Genomic DNA, 19,616 nt, shown 5'->3' on the forward strand with positions numbered 1-19,616 from the left:
TAATAATTTTAAAAAATTTAGAAAAGATCATTTCTATAATTTAATTTTGAATATCTCAAATATGTATTTTTAAAGAATTTCATAATCTTTCTAATTTGTTACCAAATTTGGTATTATCTAACAAATTAGAATTTTTTTAAAAAAATAGAATATTTCTTAAAATTCTATAAATGATAATTTCTTAATTAATAGAATATTTTTAAATTTAATTTTCTAAAAATATTTCAGAAACTTTCTAAAAGTGGAATTTCCTAACAATTTAGGAAATTTTCAAAAATAAATTTTTTTAAATAATTCTAGAAAAATCTTAAAAATTAATTACAACACTAATTATGAATAGTAAAATAATTTTACAATCATATCGAAGAACGATCGTGCTCTAATACCACTATTGGGATATGCCGATGTAGTGTATGCTTAAAACACGTTTCATAAACATGCACAGCGGAAGACTTAATGATAAATAAACTAATTTATTACATCACACACATGTAAGATATAATCATGCAGATAAGATCATAAAATAAAATAAAATCGAATAACAATTATTCTAGATATACCTTACGAATGACCTATAATGAGAAGGGCATCAACCTTTTACGACGTTATCGAACCTCACCTCTATTCATATCCACGCCGAGCTCTTCAAGATAACGCCAAGAGAACATGCTTCACCTTTGAAAGGTACTAGCCATGAGCGAAGGAGAAGGATCAAGAAGAGGAAGAAGAAACAAAAGGAAGATCTTCTTCCTTTGGGTGGCTCATGACAACAAGAGGAGACTCTCTTGTTGTGGTCAGCGGTAAGAGAGAGGGAGCACTACAACAAAAACCTTCATAGACATCGGTTTTCCACCGGTGTCTATTTCATTTTCGACCGATGTCTATAAAGCCGATGTTAAAAGTCTGTCATTTTAGACATCGGGTTAAAACCGATGTAGTATCACTTAATGACACCGGTCTTCGAATTGGTTATTAACCGGTGTAGTATCACTTAACGACACCGTTTCATCAACGGTGTAAAATCGATGTAATATTGTATGTTAATAACACCAGTTTTGGCAGCGGTAAATGACTGATGTAATATTAGTTAATAACACCGGTTTTACAGCGGTGGAAAACCGATGTAATATGTATATTTTTTACAGCACAAATTTGATTTCCGAAACAATGAAAAACTGACAATAACAAAAAAAATATACAAATATTCACAAATTATACAAATATTCTTCATTCAATAATATCCATAAAATACACAAATATTCACAAATTATATAAATAATCTTCTTACAACAATATCCATAAAATACCCAAACATTCTTTTTACATCAAAAGCTAGCTAATAGATATCAAAATCAAGGTAGAACATTCTTTTAACACATCAAGGTAGAACCGCACTTCAAATGTAATCTAGCATGCATTCAACCCACTCGAACCGCACTTCGTCAATTTCAACTCTGGAGTACTTGAGATTTGTAAACTGTAAAAACACATAAATCCACCATATGTCAAATAACTAAAACAAATGTGTACATGTATCAAATAAAATAGAATACTGAGTTTTTAAAGGCTGCTGTGGAAGATAACGAATATAACATAGAATCTAAAACTTTCATATATGACACTTAGTATATGTTGCTTAGAATATAACATAGATAATTTGCTCCTTCTAATTCAAGTGTACAGATTGATAAGAACCGACAACATCATACAACAAATTACTAGGCATGATAATGGTTGAACAAAGAAATATGACTACACAACAAATCCAGTGAAGAAAGCATAGAAGAACAAAGCTACCTCTGATGAAGAGATCTACTATTTATTGTACTACCTCTGATGTCATCTTGGTATCCTAAATATCCTGCACTAAGCCCCCTATTTTCTGTGATTTCTGCTACCAACCAGAAGAACTTCATTGTGATTTCTGTGATTTATTGTACTATTTATTGTACTACCTCTGATGCCATCTTGTTCCCTCTATTGACAAGACCATCAGTAGCAGTCTGCGAAGAACTTCATTGTAACAGGCTATCCCTTCTGCATAATTTCCCTGGTGTAATACAAGGGAACTATCAATTTCCAACTAGGGGCAAAGACAGCAAAGAAGATGATAGACAAATTATATGACTTTCTTCCATTAAATGAGGCAATATGCAGTAACTCTCAAACTAGCAATGAAAAAGGCAGATATAGTACTCTACCTGTTGCTTGTATATAATAGCCAAGTTGTTGAAGGGCGTAGATATCCCTGTTGTAACTGCTAAAGTTGCCTTATAGAATGATGCAACAACACTCATCATGTTGCTGCATGAAGAGAAGTTTCATTAAGAAACAAAAATAAAGTATCCGCACAGTTGTCATCAAACATTTCTAAAGCTTACCAATCCATGTATATGTTGCCAAGGCTTGACAATGCTTGTGGATGGTTAGGTTGTAAAGCAAATTAAAGGATGACTTGGGAAAAATTATTAAAATGAAGTTATTCAACAAGGAAAAAAAACTTAAGAGAATAAAAATATCCAAATTAAAAAGTCACCCTATAATGTCCAGCGTCTTTGAGAGCATTCCCCTTTTAATGTGCAAGAAAGTCGATCATTAACTAACCTGGCTCACCATCAAGAAGGATACCACATTTTGACATATTAGATCATTATCAACTTACCAGATTATTGTAAGCTTCAATAAAGGTAGAATCACAGTTGATAGCTTGCTTGTAATGCAGAATTGCCATGTCAAGTTGACTTTGTTCATAATAGATGCCAACAAGGTTTCCTGCGTCCAGATATCCCCAATGCATAGTTGACATAATAAGCTCTCTTCAGAGCATAGTTTGCAGCAAAATTATCCACAAAATCAAAAAGAGATTAACAGTCCAGTGAAAAAATTAGGACTTATTGGATCACGTAGCATATTTCAATTAACCTCTATAATTCCACCAGGGGAAGGCATTTATAGAAAGGCTTCATTTGCACAAAAGATAACTGTGACAGCAAAATTGTTGTATGGTCCAGGCAGGCTCAAATTGACAAATGATGAAGTTATGCTAGCTTATAAATTTAACTGCCACTTGGCCATGTTCTAGTTTAAAAATATAACTAGCACCTGGCAGATTAACATTGCCAAGTGCCAATAAGTAAAAGAATCGACACTGTCGAGATCATTTTATTTTTCTGTGCTGCAGTGCTATCGACACTTTTCCTAGAGTACCATGCCAGCACATGTAGTAACTGCTAATTGTTCAGGAACACCTAAGCATTGAGAAACATCCAAGAACACGGAAATGAAGAGTCGTAGGAAAAAGGACAACGGCAGTACAGAATGGAGGACGAGTGAGGATGGGAAAAGGTCCTCAACCAGAATGTATCAAATAAGGGGGAAGTCATTAATAGCAAACATATCCAGAAGGTATTCTGTGTGACGACCCCTTTCAAAACAACAATCAAGAATATTCTCATGCAGTGTTGGGATAAATGTTTATCGGATAATATTATTACCTTGATAACCACCATGACCTCAACATGAACTAGTAAGGCCAGCTTTATCTGGGAAATTAGAAGTGAACTGAACTAGAGATAAAAAATGGTTTAAGTTCTCAGCATAATCACAAACATAACTTTTCCTCCTTGCAAGTGCCTTCACTTATCTAATAGATTAAACATTTTTCCCTCAACCAAAATTCAGTTAAAGAAAATAAGAATGACAGATTGGTAAAAAATTTCTCCAGCATAGGAGAGGGCTTTTACTTTGTCCTTCATAACAAGCAACTGAGATTTGTTTATGATGCCCCTGCCAAAAATAGATAAGAAACCAATCTACTTATCCTGTCTGGTCTCCAAGAAACAGTCTATAAATTTTCCACTGCAAATAAACATTCCATAAGCAAATTAAGAGTAGCTAGGGAAAGAATTATCTTATTTCATGTAACTAGAATAGTTTGGACTAACCATATGCCATCGCGTAAGTTGGGTGTGCCTGTATAGCATGCTGATAGCACAAAATAGCATCTTGAGGCATTCTCAATGACTGGAAAAGTAAATAAAAAGACCGTTAATGGCTATCTCCAACACCAGAATATAAGATTGTTTGACCAACTCCCAAGGACTTACCTTGTAAACTTAATCTTCTCATTCCAGACACTCAGAGATCAAAATATTCAAATTAGACATGAAAACAATCTCAATAAGTGCATTGCCAATAGTTCTTAAAATATTACCAAGGAGGAGAAAATAAGGAAAACATTCTTACGAAGTGTTCTTTTGTTTTAGCAAACTAACTTAGCGAAATGCAAGGAACAAAATGTTAAGTAAACAATGAATTGTGAGATAAATTCTTTCCTTAGAACAACATTAACGGCAATACGCGAACTATTTTAGAAGACAACACTAGCATAGATAGTTCCACGTCTGCACCACATTGTTAGCAACACAAAATAATCAGATAAAGACAGTATCAGTGGAAGAAATGTTATGTTAATTATCTATTCTGAACCTAATCATAGGATTAAATCAATGTGCCCACATCCGTACCTACACAGAAACTTCAACTGGTCCAAGCTTTTCTAATTAGAAAGAAGACACTTCATCAAAGGGGGAAAAATTAGCAAGCAGTAGAAGATGAGGATGATTTGGACCTGCGAAGCTCTTCTTGGCGATAAACAACCTGCATTACCAATGAATGAGTTTTAAGCATCTGAAAGTTATTTATTCCCTCTTTAACTTGTTAAATAGATATTAGATCAAAGTGCAAGTTGTTTGAATAAATCAACATTTGCGGACTTACCATCATCCTCAACCATAGGATGATAAGGTGTTTTAGGTTCAGTTATTTTCTGCCTCACTGGTTTATTGGCTTCAATTTCATACAAGTTGTCTTCATTCCATCTCACTTGAGGCCTACTAAAAGATATACATAATATGCAACTCTTAAGGTTTATATTATCCAACATGGAGAAATACATAAGTCAGTTTCAGGGAAAAAAAAAGTGACACCTAACTATTTTTTTTTAAAAAAAAATCTGCAGAATTTCTAAATTCTGAATCTAGTCATATGTAAAATCAATTTTTCTATGAATGATCACTTAGTCAAATTCCTTCTAAAACAGACAAGCATCCTCTGCACAAATAAAAGAAAAGCTAAAAGGTCCTGAACTATGGAATTTGTGAATTTTCAGGCCAGTTGCAATAGCGTCAACTAATTTACGAAAACAATTTTTTGAAATTTTGTTTAAACAGACAACATCTAGCAAGGCCAAGACAAAAGAAAAGGTAAATATCACGCATTACTAGTACTAACCTCATTGTCCAAAATAACAGATCTTAGCTACTAGTGAAATTCCTGATTATGTTTTTCCTGTGTATAGAAATACACATGATAAAAGTGTTAACTTCGAACACAATTTAGCAGCAAAAAACTGAATATTTACAGATAGCACAAGCTTAAATTCTAAACCATTTGTTCAGGAATGCATATAGGGAGGTACAAATACAATGATGATTTCATCAAGGGGGAAAAAAATTGAAGCACACTTCTCCAAAAAGAAATGGCCTTGACACATAATAGTGAAGACCTTGTCAGAACTATTCTAAATGACCTTGACAATTGAAGTGATTTATAAAATACTATAGTCAACTCAAAAATCTAAAGTCAACCAATGTGAGTAACTATCCCAATGTCTTATCTTAATTGGAAGAGATCGCCGATTACATCATGAACCACAAACCAAACTCAAACTATTGCAGCATGCAAAGCGTAGTTCTTTCCTTTCAATTTCTTCATAGTAATAGTAATGGACACAACGGGGCTTGAAAGATCAGTAATAGGAGACATTAAGGAGGTAGTCAAAGAGTTTGACTTTTTACCATGTATCAGTAAGGTTCACATCATAGATTAACCTCATATCAGTAAGGTTCAATCCAGTTATCAGTCACATAACATCTATGCATACACTAATATATTTTTGTTAACCATGGATATACTTGCACTTCCAATCCTCTGGATAAAGTTAGCTTCTTTCAATGGCGAGTTAGTAGTTGCACAATATGCAAATAAATCAAACTAAATTAATATAACAAATCTCTTGAACACTTCCATGGTTTGTGTAATCACATAACTGAGTAACAAACACTCTTCATGGTTTACTATACAACTTACGAAGAAGACTTAATGAGAGTTCCTTCAAGAAAAACTGGATAGAAGTGGGATCAAACAGGTTTCAATACTCTTCATTTCAAAGATGCTATAACTAGATTGAATGCACAGGCAAATAAGTAAAATACAGATTACAAGCAAGAAATCAGCATTATCTCTTTATGAATTAGAACTAATTACTTCTTTATAGTCGTCCATAACACATTTCTAGGAAGGTACTAAAAACAACAATAAAAACCCCCTAATCTTTGGATTAAAAATTAAAAAAAGGAAGTGTGACTAAGTATAGGAAGTCATAATGCTAATAGATTAAACGAGCTTCAACTGAAGGATTACAAGACCAATTCAGCAAGAAAGTTCAGGCCTTTTAGAATTATCCACGGATGAAAGAGAATTAATCCATGGGTTTAAAAAGAAACAATTTTTTTGATTCCATATGAGGCACAAACACGAAGAACCAGCTAAACCAGAAATCTACCCAGATTAATTTGGCCATTTTGTTTCTTGCCAAAAAAATAAAAATAAAATAATCAACCAAATAACTTTGTTCCAGCACATGAATCCAAACAAAACCTAACCATTAGTGATTCCCTAAGGAAACAAAAGACAATTAGGCAAGAATCCAATAAAGAAAAGAGGGGAAATTACCAGAGCGACGATGAAGATTCAACGCAGGATCAGGATGGTTTGCTGCTGGATGGTAATGGTGGTACTATTTTTTCCCAACCAGGATTTGGACCGCGGCGCTTCTGCTAGGGCTCGCGGAGAGGGTAGTGGCTCGCGGCGAGGAAGGTGTCTGGCCGCTGCTGATTGGGCTTGCGGTGAGGAGACTGCTCGCGGAGAGGAAGGTGGCTCGAGGAGAGGAATAGGGTTCGCGGAGAGCTCCAGCTCGCGGATGCTCGCGGCGAGGAAGGTGCGGTGGCTCGCGGCGAGGAAGGTGGCTGGTCGCGAAGAGGAGCTCGCTCGTGGAGAGGGCGGTGGCTCGCGGAGAGGAGCTCGCTCGCGGAGAGGAAGGTGGCTAGGGCTCGCGGAGAGGAGCTCGCTCGCGGGCGGTGCTTTTTTTGATGCGACGCAGCTTTTTTTTTTCTTCTTCCGCGGACTGGACCAACAAAAAAAACAAGCGAGACTGCGAGCAACGTGGCCGAGGTTTCACAACGCGGACGGAGAAGCAAGGGCGTCGATCTAGGAAGGAGAAGAGGCAGATGAGGTTGAGAGAGATGGTCGGAGGTTTAGGTTTAGGTTTAGACGAGAGAGATGGTCGTGTGAGGAAGGGGCGCGATATAGATTTAGGTTTGGAGGGAACTTCACAGTGTTGCAATTTTGGCTGTGGGAATATTAAAATATTTTATTTTGGTTCATTAACACCGGATTTTAAAAACCGCAGTTAAAATCGATGTCTATTAACGAAAAAAAAGGCGCTCATAGACATCGCCTAAAAAACCGATGTTTATGAGCTAAAATCTGCGCTCATAGACACCGGTTTTGAAAAAAACGGTGTAAAATACTCAAAGACATAGGTTTTTGCTTAAAACCGTTGTTGTTCCACTGATGTCTATGAGGGTTTTTGTTGTAGTGGAGAGGGAGAGAGAGAGAGAGGTATTGGGTTTAAGTTTCTAAAATCTAATCAAGTCAATAATGAATTATGTATTAATTCTCTCTTAACCATATCAATATATAGTCCTATTTAATGAGTTGGATTAGAAAGCCCAAATCTAACTCATTATGCCTTAACAAAAATTTGACCCATTAACCCCTTGGTTTGGTTCACAACTAAATCAAGTTGGTTCATGGATAAACTAAATTAGTTAATGTCTAACTCTTTCATAAGAGATATGGCTCATCCGCTCTTCCATTCTGATAAATATTTTTATATTTATTTTATATATGATTCAACCAAACATTATCTCTTGATCTGAGAATCTTATTCTCTAACTTGTTTTAAGTCTTTTAGAAACTTGTAGCGTGTGTGACCCAATAGGTTCCTGGTTTATCTTAGCTATCCATAATTAACTACTTAATTATGGAATGATCATGAGTGACACTTAGTAGTACATCATGATACCCAATTAATCGAAAAAATATAGTTGATCTTATAAATAATTCTGAACCTTTTAACAGTTACAGTGAGTTGTGCCTTGTTCTTTTCACTCATCTTATATCCACTTGGTTCAAGACAGTCTATGTATCTGCACCCACTAGACTGACTACATCACACCTAGCCCAAATAATACTTTCTCATTCTACGGATTCAAATTACTTGTACATGTGTACAAAAGTCCCATATTCTTAACATGTGGTGCTTTAGTCAAAGACTTTGAGTAATGATCCTAACGAGTGGTCATAAGGTATATGTCTCCTTGTAAGGAGCGGTGAATCCTCTGTGGGCTATCCAAATACCTTTGGTCACTTCAACTTATACCCAATTATCTTGGATCCACACCTCCAAGAGATGTTTACTTAAGATGTCAAAGTATAAGTCTCCATGACCAAGATGACTTGTATACCTTAAGTTGAAGGAAACTTACACTCAGGCTGCAGTAAGAACTTCATAGGCATTTCCATATATGTAGAGAGTCATATAAAGTCCTATAGTAAGCCACTCTATTGAAATAGTTACCAAAACTATCATCCACATTTAACTCTCGACATCCCAATATCTCCAGCTAGCAAGAAACGACTGCTTGGTTGAACTAAAAAGTATTGTAGGACCGTTGGGTCGGCTAGGAGGGGGTTGTTGGATAGTCCTGTAGAATAAAACAAACAACCCTTCCTTGAACTCTTTAAGCTAACACTTGTATATATAAAGTAAGCCGATAAACTAAAAGCATAAAGAAAAGGCGAGGCACAAAGATTTACTTGGTTACAACCAAGGAGGTTGTTAATCCAAGGAAGATTAAGCTCACTAAAAACTCCTTCAGACGGAGAAGCCTCATACAGCGTTGAAGTGCAGAAAACAGAAGCTCAACTCTAGACTAAAGCTAACAAGCATTGGAATTACAATTTAGAGTTCGTTATAAAGCTTCTGGACCAAGGCTATATTTATAGCCTTGGTCGGGGCGCCTGGAAGGGTTCCGGGCGCGCTGGGGGGGATAAAACTTATCCCCCAATGTTCAGATCGAGTCAAAACTCGATCTGGTCAATTTTACTACTCCGGGCGCCCCGGAGGGTTCCGGGCGCCCCGGAGGGTTACGGGCGCCCCGGAGGGCTCCGGGCGCCCCGGAGGGCTCCGGGCGCCCCGGACTGCTCCTGGCGTCCTGGAGCCCAAAGTCAATAGTTGTTGACTTTTTCATCTGAAACTTCTTCTCTGGTTTAGTCCCGCCTCGGTCCGGTTCTTCTCCTCCGGATCCGCTCGCTTGGGTGATCTCTGCCATCCGGAAAAGGGCTCACCCGAACCCAACTTTGGGTCTTCTCGAGCAGCCTTCTGCTCCATCTTCTCGTCCCTTGGAATCGCTGCGTGTTTCCTTCTCGTCCACCAGCGTACTCATCCGCAGTCTTCGTCCCTTGGTCGCACCGCGTGCCGACCTTCTCGCTAGCTGCGTCTCTTGCTCCCCGAGCAATCTTCTCGGAACCACCGCAAGCTTCCTTCTCGCCCACCGGGTACTCTTCTTGTCCCGTGCCGTCCTTCTTGCTAGCTGTGTCTTCCGCTCGAGTACCTGTGCTCCTAAGCTCCTGCACACTTAGACACAAGGTTAAAACAACGCATGACCTAACTTAACTTGTTGATCACACCAAAACAACCTTGGGGTTCCAACAATCTCCCCCTTTTTAGTGTGATCAACCCAAGTTAAGCTAGGGTTATAAATAGACATAGAATAAAAATAATTTATTGCAATAACATGCAACATGATAGAAAAAATTGAATTTCAAAAATTTCAAATTTTAATTTTCAATTTTCTACCTCCCCCTAGACTTATACTTTCCCTTCTCCCCCTTTGATCACAATAAAAATGGGGTTTCAAGAAAAACAATATAAGGGTTTGATACTTAGAAAAATTATAGAAATCTATTTCAATATTTTTCGGAGAAAAAATATTTCCAAGTTAAAGAAAAAAGAATTTCTAAGTCAAAGACCGACTTTTGAAAAATTTCTAAGTTTTCACCAAAAATAAATCTTTTTAAGCCCAAAAATTTATGAAAGAAAATTGATAGCATTAAAAAAATTTTTTCATAACTTCACAAATTGCACTTTTTCAAATTTAAAGCCACAGATATTAAACATGCAATAATTTGTATCATGTTAATTTCTATTATTTTTTGAATTTCAACTTCACAAAAATATTCAAATAGCATAGATTCTAACTTGATAAAATTTTTCGACAATATAAAAAATTCTTTCGGCAATGTACAAAATTCGTTTGAAAGAATATTTTGTAATTTTCAAGAATTTTTTAACAACAAAAATTCTAATTTACAGGAATCTATTAACAATAGATTTCTTAATCTGAAACACCTTTTCGGTGACTCAATTTCTAAATCGCAAAATTCTTTCGAGAGAGTAATTTTTAATTCAGCAAAATCTTTAGATCCGGAAAAAGTTTTCGAAAAAATACTTTGTGATTCGCAAGAATCTTTCGTCAAAACATTTTGTAATTCGAAAAATTCTTTCGATGATTCAATTTTTGATTCGCAAAAATCTTCAGGTAATTTGATTAATTGAACCAGTTGTTCAGAGGTTCGAGTCCATACCTTAGTTACCTCGTCGACCGTTGGTTCTCCCCTTGTTGAATTACTTTCTTCCGAAGATTCTCCCCCTTCATTGATCTCGGGATGTACTTCGGCTGTTGGGGCTGTCTCGGTAATTTCTTCCGTCTCGGATTCTGATGACGGCTCGATGTCTATTGAGGGGATGACTTCAATCGGTTCTTCGTAGAGTTTTAAGAACTTTTCCCAAAGTTCTTTTGAGCTGTTGTATTCGTCGATTTTTTTGAGATCTTCATTTGGTATCACGGTTAGGAGATGAAATTATGCCCGTCCGTTTGTCATCGATTCGTTACGTTGCTTTTTGTTCCAGAGACGTAGATCGAGTCTTTCTCCGTTCGTGTTCTTCGGTTCTTCATAACCATATTTTAAAATTAAAGAAATACCAAGGTCTGAGTTAAGGTATACCTCCATTTGTTTCTTCCATGAAGAAAACTCCCCCTCGAATGCTGGTGGATATTCGCTAGCTCCGGCCATCGTTTTGTTGCTTCAGACGGCGGTTAGTCCTTCTGAGGCCGGCTAGGAGGGGGTTGTTGGATAGTCCTGTAGAATAAAACAAACAACCCTTCCTCGAACTCTTTAAGCTAACACTTGTATATATAAAGTAAGCCGATAAACTAAAAGCATAAAGAAAAAGTGAGGCACAAAGATTTACTTGGTTACAACCAAGGAGGTTGTTAATCCAAGGAAGATTAAGCTCACTAAAAACTCCTTCAGACGGAGAAGCCTCGTACAGCGTTGAAGTGCAGAAAACAGAAGCTCAACTCTAGACTAAAGCTAACAAGCGTTGGAATTACAATTCAGAGTTCGTTATAAAGCTTCTGGACCAAGGCTATATTTATAGCCTTGGTCGGGGCATTTGGAATGGTTCCGGGCGCCCTGGGGGGATAAAACTTATCCTCCAACGTTCAGATCGAGTCAAAACTCGATCTGGTCAATTTTACTACTCAGGGCGCCCCGGAGGGCTCCGGGCGCCCCGGATTGCTCCGGGCGCCCTGGAGCCCAAAGTCAACAATTGTTGACTTTTTCGTCCGGGACTTCTTCTCTGTTTTAGTCCGGCCTCGGTCCGGTTCTTCTCCTCCGGATCCGCTCGCTTGGGTGATCTCTGCCATCCGGAAAAGGGCTCACCCGAACCCAACTTTGGGTCTTCTCGAGCAGCCTTCCACTCCGGCTTCTCGTCCCTCGGAATCGCTGCGTGTTTCCTTCTCGTCCACCAGCGTACTCATCCGCAGTCTTTGTCCCTCGGTCGCACCTCGTAACCACCGCCCGCTTCCTTCTCGTCCACCTAGGTACTCTTCCGCAGCGCCTCATCCCTCGGATGCACCGCGTGCCGTCCTTCTTGCTAGCTGCATCTTCCGCTCGAGTACCTGTGCTCCTAAGCTCCTGCACACTTAGACACAAGGTTAAAACAACGCGGGACCTAACTTAACTTGTTGATCACACCAAAACAACCTTGGGGTTCCAACAAGTATAATCTGTGCTAGTCTTACAAAATTGATGATGTCTAAATGCACCAATTCGACGATTAGAAAAATTTCAATACATTCATAATTTCACATATAGAGATAATCATAAGTTGTGATCTAAACATAAATTCTCTCATGCTATGAATCGTATTACGGGCATTCAGTAAATGAGTTTAGGACTATTCAAATATATAATATGCACTCAAATAATAAATCTATATTTATCAATTATATAGTAAAATCATAAGATGATTGCTTAGGACATCCCTCAAAATCTAACAATATGTTCCGATTATGTTGGTCATTCATAATTAATCACTAATTACAAATAGATCATGAGTGACACCTAGCAATATATCATGGCTACCAATTGATGAAATCAATGGTTGATCTCAAAACTACTTTTTGAACCCTTCAGCAACTATATCTCAGCAACCACTTTTTGAACCGATTATGCATTGTTCCTTTCACCATCTTATACCCACTTGGTTCAGTACATGATCTATTTGCCAGTCCCTCTAGGCTGATTATATCATACCTAACCTAAGTCTTCCTTCCTTGTCATGTGGATTTAAATTACTCAGACATGTGTTCAAGAGTACTATACTTTTGACATGTGATGTTTTGGCCAAAGACTTTGAGTAACAATCTTGATAAGCGGCAGTAAGGTATACATCTCCTCTTTCAAGGAGTGGTAAATCCTCTGTAGGTTATCTAAACACTTTCAAATACTTTGAATATACCTAATCATCCTACATCCACACCTATAAGAAGATGTTTACTTAAAATATCAAAGTATACACTTTCATGATCAAGATGACTTGAAAACCTCAAGTCAAAGGAAACTTGCACTTAAGCTGCAATGATACCTTCATTGGCATACCTAGATATATAGAGAATCATATGAAGTCTCATCGCGGGTCACTCTAATGAACTAGTTACTATAACTAGCATGCACGTTTAATTATCGACATCCCAACAGCTAGTGAGGAGCAACTGCTTATGTAATATACCCAATACATATATTTTAAATATAATTAAATATATATATATATATATATATATATATAATATTCAGGAGAAAAATACTAAACTAATTAAAATTTAATATAATAGAATTTATATATGAAAATATGGATAAAATAATTGATAATAAATAAATAAATATAAAAGAGTTTATGAGAATTTTAGGGATTTTCTTATATTTTTATGGATTTTAAATGAAACGTTTTAGATTTTATGAGGATAATTAGCTAGGATTTAAAGTTTGTTCAAAAATACTCTAATTAAAGGAGGAGTTGATTGAGAGAAAGTGAGGTTTTTAGATATTAAACCCTAAGTTCAATTTACGTCTTCCCCTTCCTTCCCTCCCCACGAGTGCGACATCGCGTGCTCGATCGACGACTTCGTCTGCGTGCCAACCACCGATGCCACTCATCTGCCCATGCAATCGGCCGATGCTGGCGCAGCATCCATCCTCTTCCCTCTGCATCGCCTGCCCACCCACGAGCTCGCGGCGATGTTCCGCCACATGAGCAATCGTGTCGCCACAGTACCGTGCCCACCGGCAGCAAGAAGTTTTAGCCGCCGACCATCTTAGTTCACCCCTCCGTCAGCGGTGGTTGCTACCCACCGAGCACCGTTCGTAAGCAGCTTCTTATCTGTGACCGTCGTTGCTTGCTCTCCCGGTCCACTACCATTTTCTTGCAAGCCACCATCCTTGCAAGCAGCCGCCGTTGGACCTACACCTCTGTTCCAGAGGGTCGCGATGTCACCTGACCCACCGCCGGAGGCAGGACAATGCCAGTTGTAGTTGCCACCTCCAGTCTTAGCTCCCCTCGCTAGCGAACGTCGCCGAAGGCCACTGTTTCCCCGGATGAACTCATGTTCGGCATGCTCACACATACCCAACTGCCACTAATGCGGTTGGCATCATCCACGCGGTTGCAGCAGCCCACTGCCGCCCCCTGAGAGGTGTCACAAAGAAGAAGAGGTAGCGCATTAGGAGTGGGGTAATGAGATCTCACCTTGGTTTAATGATTCATTAGTTGGATAATTTCATACATTGATTACTTAGTAATGTGTGTTTGAGTGATTAATTGAATAATCAACTAAATTATTTAGTTAGTTGAATAGAGTTATTAACCAATTTAGTAATTGGGTGATTGATTAATCTAATAGTTGAAATAAAATGAGGAGTTGGATGATCATTAAATGAATTCGTTATTGTTATTAATAGAGAAGGATTTGAATTGGTTACATTAGATTAATTTATTGCCCAGCTTAATAATTAATGATGGATTAGATAGTTATAGGTGTATGGAACAATTAGTAATGCAATTATATTATTTGATTGATGAACAAGTTGATGAATAAGTTTACCAGGAGATTGATTTTTTGATTGATTAATAAATTATAGATTGATTAAAGAATTGGATAGGTTAAGCAATTAATAAACCTATCACTTAATTGGAAGTTTGTAATTTAATAAGGGTTAGGTTAATGAGTTAATATAAGTTAAGAGTTAATCAAGTTATTGATTTACTTAATTAATTTGATACTTAATAGAATTGGTGATTGACTAAGGGAGATTTAAAGGAGTAATATATGAATTAACCGATAGGTTGATATCCTATATTGGTAGGATTACACTAGTTCTTAGTTTTGCTTCATATCCTATATTTGTTGGATTCGATCTTGAGACAGTTCCTCTGACTAGAAGATGATTTGGATACGCTACATTGAGATGGGTAGTTTTGATTATATTGCATGATTATTTACTGCTATATTTTGATTAGGATGCAGTTACTCGTTTATCTTAAATTTGTTCTATATTGCTCCTGAGTTTGATACCTTATTGTTTGTCCTTATATGTTGACCTATTATTTGATAACTATGTAGTCTAACTTGTTATTCCTACTCATTTATCTTAAATCTGTTCTATATTGCTCCTGAGTTTGATACCTTATTGTTTGTCATTATATGTTGACCTATTATAACTATGTAGTCTAACTTGTTATTCCTGCTTGAGTTGGTTATACATGTAGGATATTACCAGACCATAGTATAGTTGTGATCATATGCTCGTGTATCTATACCGTATATATGGTTATATACTTAGGCTCGTACCTATACGTGTTAGATACTATACTGTAGAAAGTAGTAGAGTATTCTACTTGGGTATCTATTTTGGATTGTCATCTATGACTACTTGATTATGACCTCATTGTTTTGGGGTATTTTTGATGGTATCATAGAGTTAGTTGAAATATTACTACTAGATGACTAGTATTTTCTTAAAGAGATTGGTTGATTATTTTGCTTGCTGTTGTTATATTGATATGTATCTTGATTGCCCATGAGATATTTGTGGTAGTGAGTTCGCATGCATTCTGCAGCTAGATAGCTATGTATATAGTTGGTCTGCCCATGAGACACCTAGTAGCAAGTTCGCATGCAGTCAAGATTTGTTATATGTTGGTTATGCATTTGTATGTGTAGGGTTGGAGCATGCTTTATGTACTCCCGAGTTATTGGTTATACTTGGTCGAGCTGGTGAGTTGAGAGTTATGTGGTTGTTTATGTTTTTATTAGTAGTTGATTCTACTACTACTCTTAATTATATAGTAGCTATGTTATCTAAGACTACATCCTTTGATTTTCTATTAGTGTATTATCTATGCACTATTTTCTTCTACCCACTGAGTGTTTTATACTCACTACCCATTATTTTTATTTGATCTTCCAGGTCAGCAGATAGAGGATATGTGTCGCTCAGAGGTCCTGACTATCAGTCCCACTCAAGTTCAGATTTTTGTTCAAGTTATTTTCCGCTACATATATTTATAGTTTTCTTTCTATATCAAATGTTTGAGTGTTGGTGTTATATTTATTAGTTAGAATGATTACATATTCATGCATACATACACGCATTGGTATTATAAATGTTAGCACGCCTTTTCATTGGCATTTCTATCTAGCTAGTGTTGTACTGGCTTGAATTTGTTTGGTATCGATTATTTCCTATATTTATCACTAGGGGCTACCGTCCGATTTGGCGGACAAGTATACCCTCGGGGCATGACAGCTTAAATAAATCAAGGAGTATAACATATGCTAGTCTCAAAGAATCAATGATGTCTGAACTCATAAATTCAATGACTAGGGATTATTTCAATACATTCATAATTGCACATGTAGAGATGCTCACTAGTTATGATCTAATCACAAGTTTTTTATGTTTGTCCTATGTAGGTTGGTTAGAGAGGAGGGGTGAATAGCCTATAATATAAATTTACTTAGCAAGGACAAACACAAATTAATTAGAGAAATATAACATGCAATAGAAAGAGTAAGAGACAATGAAATTTACTTGGTTTATAACCAGGGAAGTTGCTAATTCAATGCAGTGTAAGCTTAACTAGAAAGATCTCCTTCATTGAAGGTGGAGTAGCCTCTTACACCAGTTTAAGCACAAGAAAAATGAAAACAAAATTCGTAGATGAAAGAACAAGTGTGTGTTCACCAAAATTCGAGAATCGGGGCTCTATTTATAGCCCACTGGTTAAACTAGCCATTTTCTAACATGGTAGCTCCCGGGCACCTGAACCCGGTTCAGGCACTTGGACGTGGTTGCCTCAATCCCCTTTGCAATGACTCTTTGTCAATGAGTTATTGATTCCCCGGCACTTGGAGTCTTGCTGAGTGGACTCCAAAGTTGATCCTTGCTGCAATGGTTGTTTAATGGTTGGAACATCCCTAGCACCTGAACCAAGTTAGGGCACCTGGAGTCCGGGTGCATAGACTTGGTCCTAGTACCTGAACACAGTCAACTCAGGTTGACTTGTCTGGTCACTTGGGTGATCTTCAGACCATCCAGGGTTGAGCTCACCCGAACCCAACTTCAGCCTTCTCCTCGAGCAATCTTCCTCCCCGGCTTCTCGTTTCTCGAAAGTCATGCGTGTCCTTCTCATCCGTCGGTGTACTCTTCCACAGCATCTCATCCCTATGATGCACCGAGCCCATCGACTTACTTCTCGTGTCATCCTTCTTGCTAGCTACATTTTCTACTCGACTTCCTGTATTTCTAAGTTCATGCATACTTAGACACAAGACATCAAATATGTAGAGTATAACTTAACTCAGTTGATCACATCAAAAATAACATGTGATACTTATAATCTCTCCCTTTTTGATGTGCATCAATCAAAATTAAGCTAGAGTTTAACCCGAATAAAATAATTTAAATAAGTAAATTTTTATTTATAACAAATAATAAATTTACAATAGGTTCAAGAAAAATAACAAGTAATAAATTTAAGTAAAAATAAATACCTCTCCCTTAACTTAAGCTTTCTAGCTTTCTCCCCCTTTAATCACATCAAAAAGAGCGTGAGGGAAAAATTTTTAAAAAAAATTGAAACGCTATCTAGGTGTGTCAAACATAATTTCAGTAATCAACTTTTTTGCCAAAAAGAATTTTCAAAGACAATAATTTAAAAATTATTTTAAGGTTTCAAAAAAATCCTAAACACTTTTTGTTAATAACAATAATAATTAATCAAAGTATGATAAAATTTTCATATAAAAAATATTTTTATTTTAGCTGTAATAAATATTTTGAGTAGATAAAGTTATTTTTGAAAATAAAATATTTAAAAATAATTTTTGAGTCCTAAAAATCTGGCTAATTTTTCTACTCATTCAAAATACAATAGTGATTGTAAAAAAAAAATCAAGTTTTTAAAATTAATCTCTAAAATATTTTAAATTTTAAATTTTAATTTTTTGATAAAAAATTAAAAAAATTAATTAATAGTAAAAAAATCTAAAAATTTTAATACTAAATAGTTATTTCATTTGTGCATCAAAATAAAAATTTTCAATAGAAAACATGAACATCAGATATATTAACTAATTAATTTTATAAACAATGTTAAAGATTAAAACAAATTAAATCTAAAGCATATATAAAAATTAACTTTAATCATACAATGATTTAGGAACCCAGTTTCTACCTACTAAATTAATAAGATAATTTTTTTAGAATATATTTTTGTGTTACTTTTCTTATTTGACCTTTATGAAATCTAAAATATCAATTTAACCTTTTATAATTTTTACAATTTGAGATTGGTAAAAAAAATAGAATTTGAACTTGCCGAATTCTTTTCTAATAATTCTATTTTATCATTTTGTTTAGCATTTTCAACTTTCAATTTTTCAAAATTCTCTAGTAGACAAGCATAATCTTTCTTTGAATTTATGTATTTTATTATAGTTTTGCATAAATATCTACTTAGAATTTTTATAACTTCATAAAATTGATCGGAAGGTAGAAATCTTACCTCACTTGTCGTGTTAAACTCGTAGGTAGATGCTCCCCCTTCATTGTTGTTTGTTTCCAAAGTGACTTCGTCGTCATCTTCCTAGTGGCTAGCCATTAGTGTTAGTTCAAAGTACTCTTCAAGCTCAGGTACTTCCAATGATGACTTGTCCCACGTCGCTTTAAGATTCTTGTATTTGGATTTGGTAGCTCCTTTATCTTTTCTCTTGCTCTTCAATTTTGGACAGTTATCTTTGATGTGCCCTTCTTCTTAGCAGTTGTAATGTCACGCCTCTAAAGGAGTCCCTATCGAAAAATTTCGACAACATCTCCCCTGTACCGGTGACAATCTGAAGCATACATACATACAAAATACATCAGCCACATGTGGCTGGAATATATACACAACCACGCAGTTTATATTCAACCCACTCGGCTGGAACATAATAAAACACAACCACGCAATTATATATATACAATTAACAGTCCACTCGGCTGCATTAAAAATCAACACAGCGGAAAAACGATAACGGAAAGCCCAATACAAAACCAATCAACACGCTGCTAGCCGGCTAGGCTTTATACAACAACCACAACAACAAATACAATAACACGCCAAATACAACAAATACCAAATATAAATAAAACATATACAAAATCTGAAACGGTCTTCAGATGTGACGTAGGACCCGACAGACAAGATACTTTGAGCGACACTCCAACCATCTACCTGAAAACATAAAGATATATATGCGGTGGTGAGTATAGGTAACTCAGCGAGTTATAGACAAGATAGTGCATGATCTATAAATAAACATGGAGATTAAAGTATATAATCTCAGTAGAGAATAAAGAACATGATCATACTAACATATCCAATAAACACAATTACCAACACAGTCTATCTCACATGGTATAACGATCATAATTGGCATACAAAAACTGCACATACTACAACTGACAAAATGATAAACACATAC

General features: G+C 36.3%; 2 long non-coding RNA genes across 2 annotated transcripts; both read right to left on the reverse strand.

The window, feature by feature from the left end:
* Positions 1–3,807: 3,807 nt before the first annotated feature.
* LOC122000180 lies at positions 3,808–4,116 on the reverse strand. Its single transcript, XR_006117004.1, has 3 exons — positions 4,107–4,116; positions 3,945–4,023; positions 3,808–3,858 (listed from the first exon to the last, which is right to left on the reverse strand). It is a non-coding gene; the product is annotated as an uncharacterized LOC122000180 (long non-coding RNA).
* Positions 4,117–4,752: 636 nt separating this feature from the next.
* On the reverse strand, positions 4,753–6,828 carry LOC122000181. The gene is made up of 3 exons (XR_006117005.1): positions 6,796–6,828; positions 5,293–5,349; positions 4,753–4,895 (listed from the first exon to the last, which is right to left on the reverse strand). It is a non-coding gene; the product is annotated as an uncharacterized LOC122000181 (long non-coding RNA).
* Positions 6,829–19,616: the final 12,788 nt, after the last annotated feature.

Source organism: Zingiber officinale, chromosome 7A (genome assembly GCF_018446385.1).
Source record: "Zingiber officinale cultivar Zhangliang chromosome 7A, Zo_v1.1, whole genome shotgun sequence".
Lineage (NCBI taxonomy): Eukaryota > Viridiplantae > Streptophyta > Magnoliopsida > Zingiberales > Zingiberaceae > Zingiber > Zingiber officinale.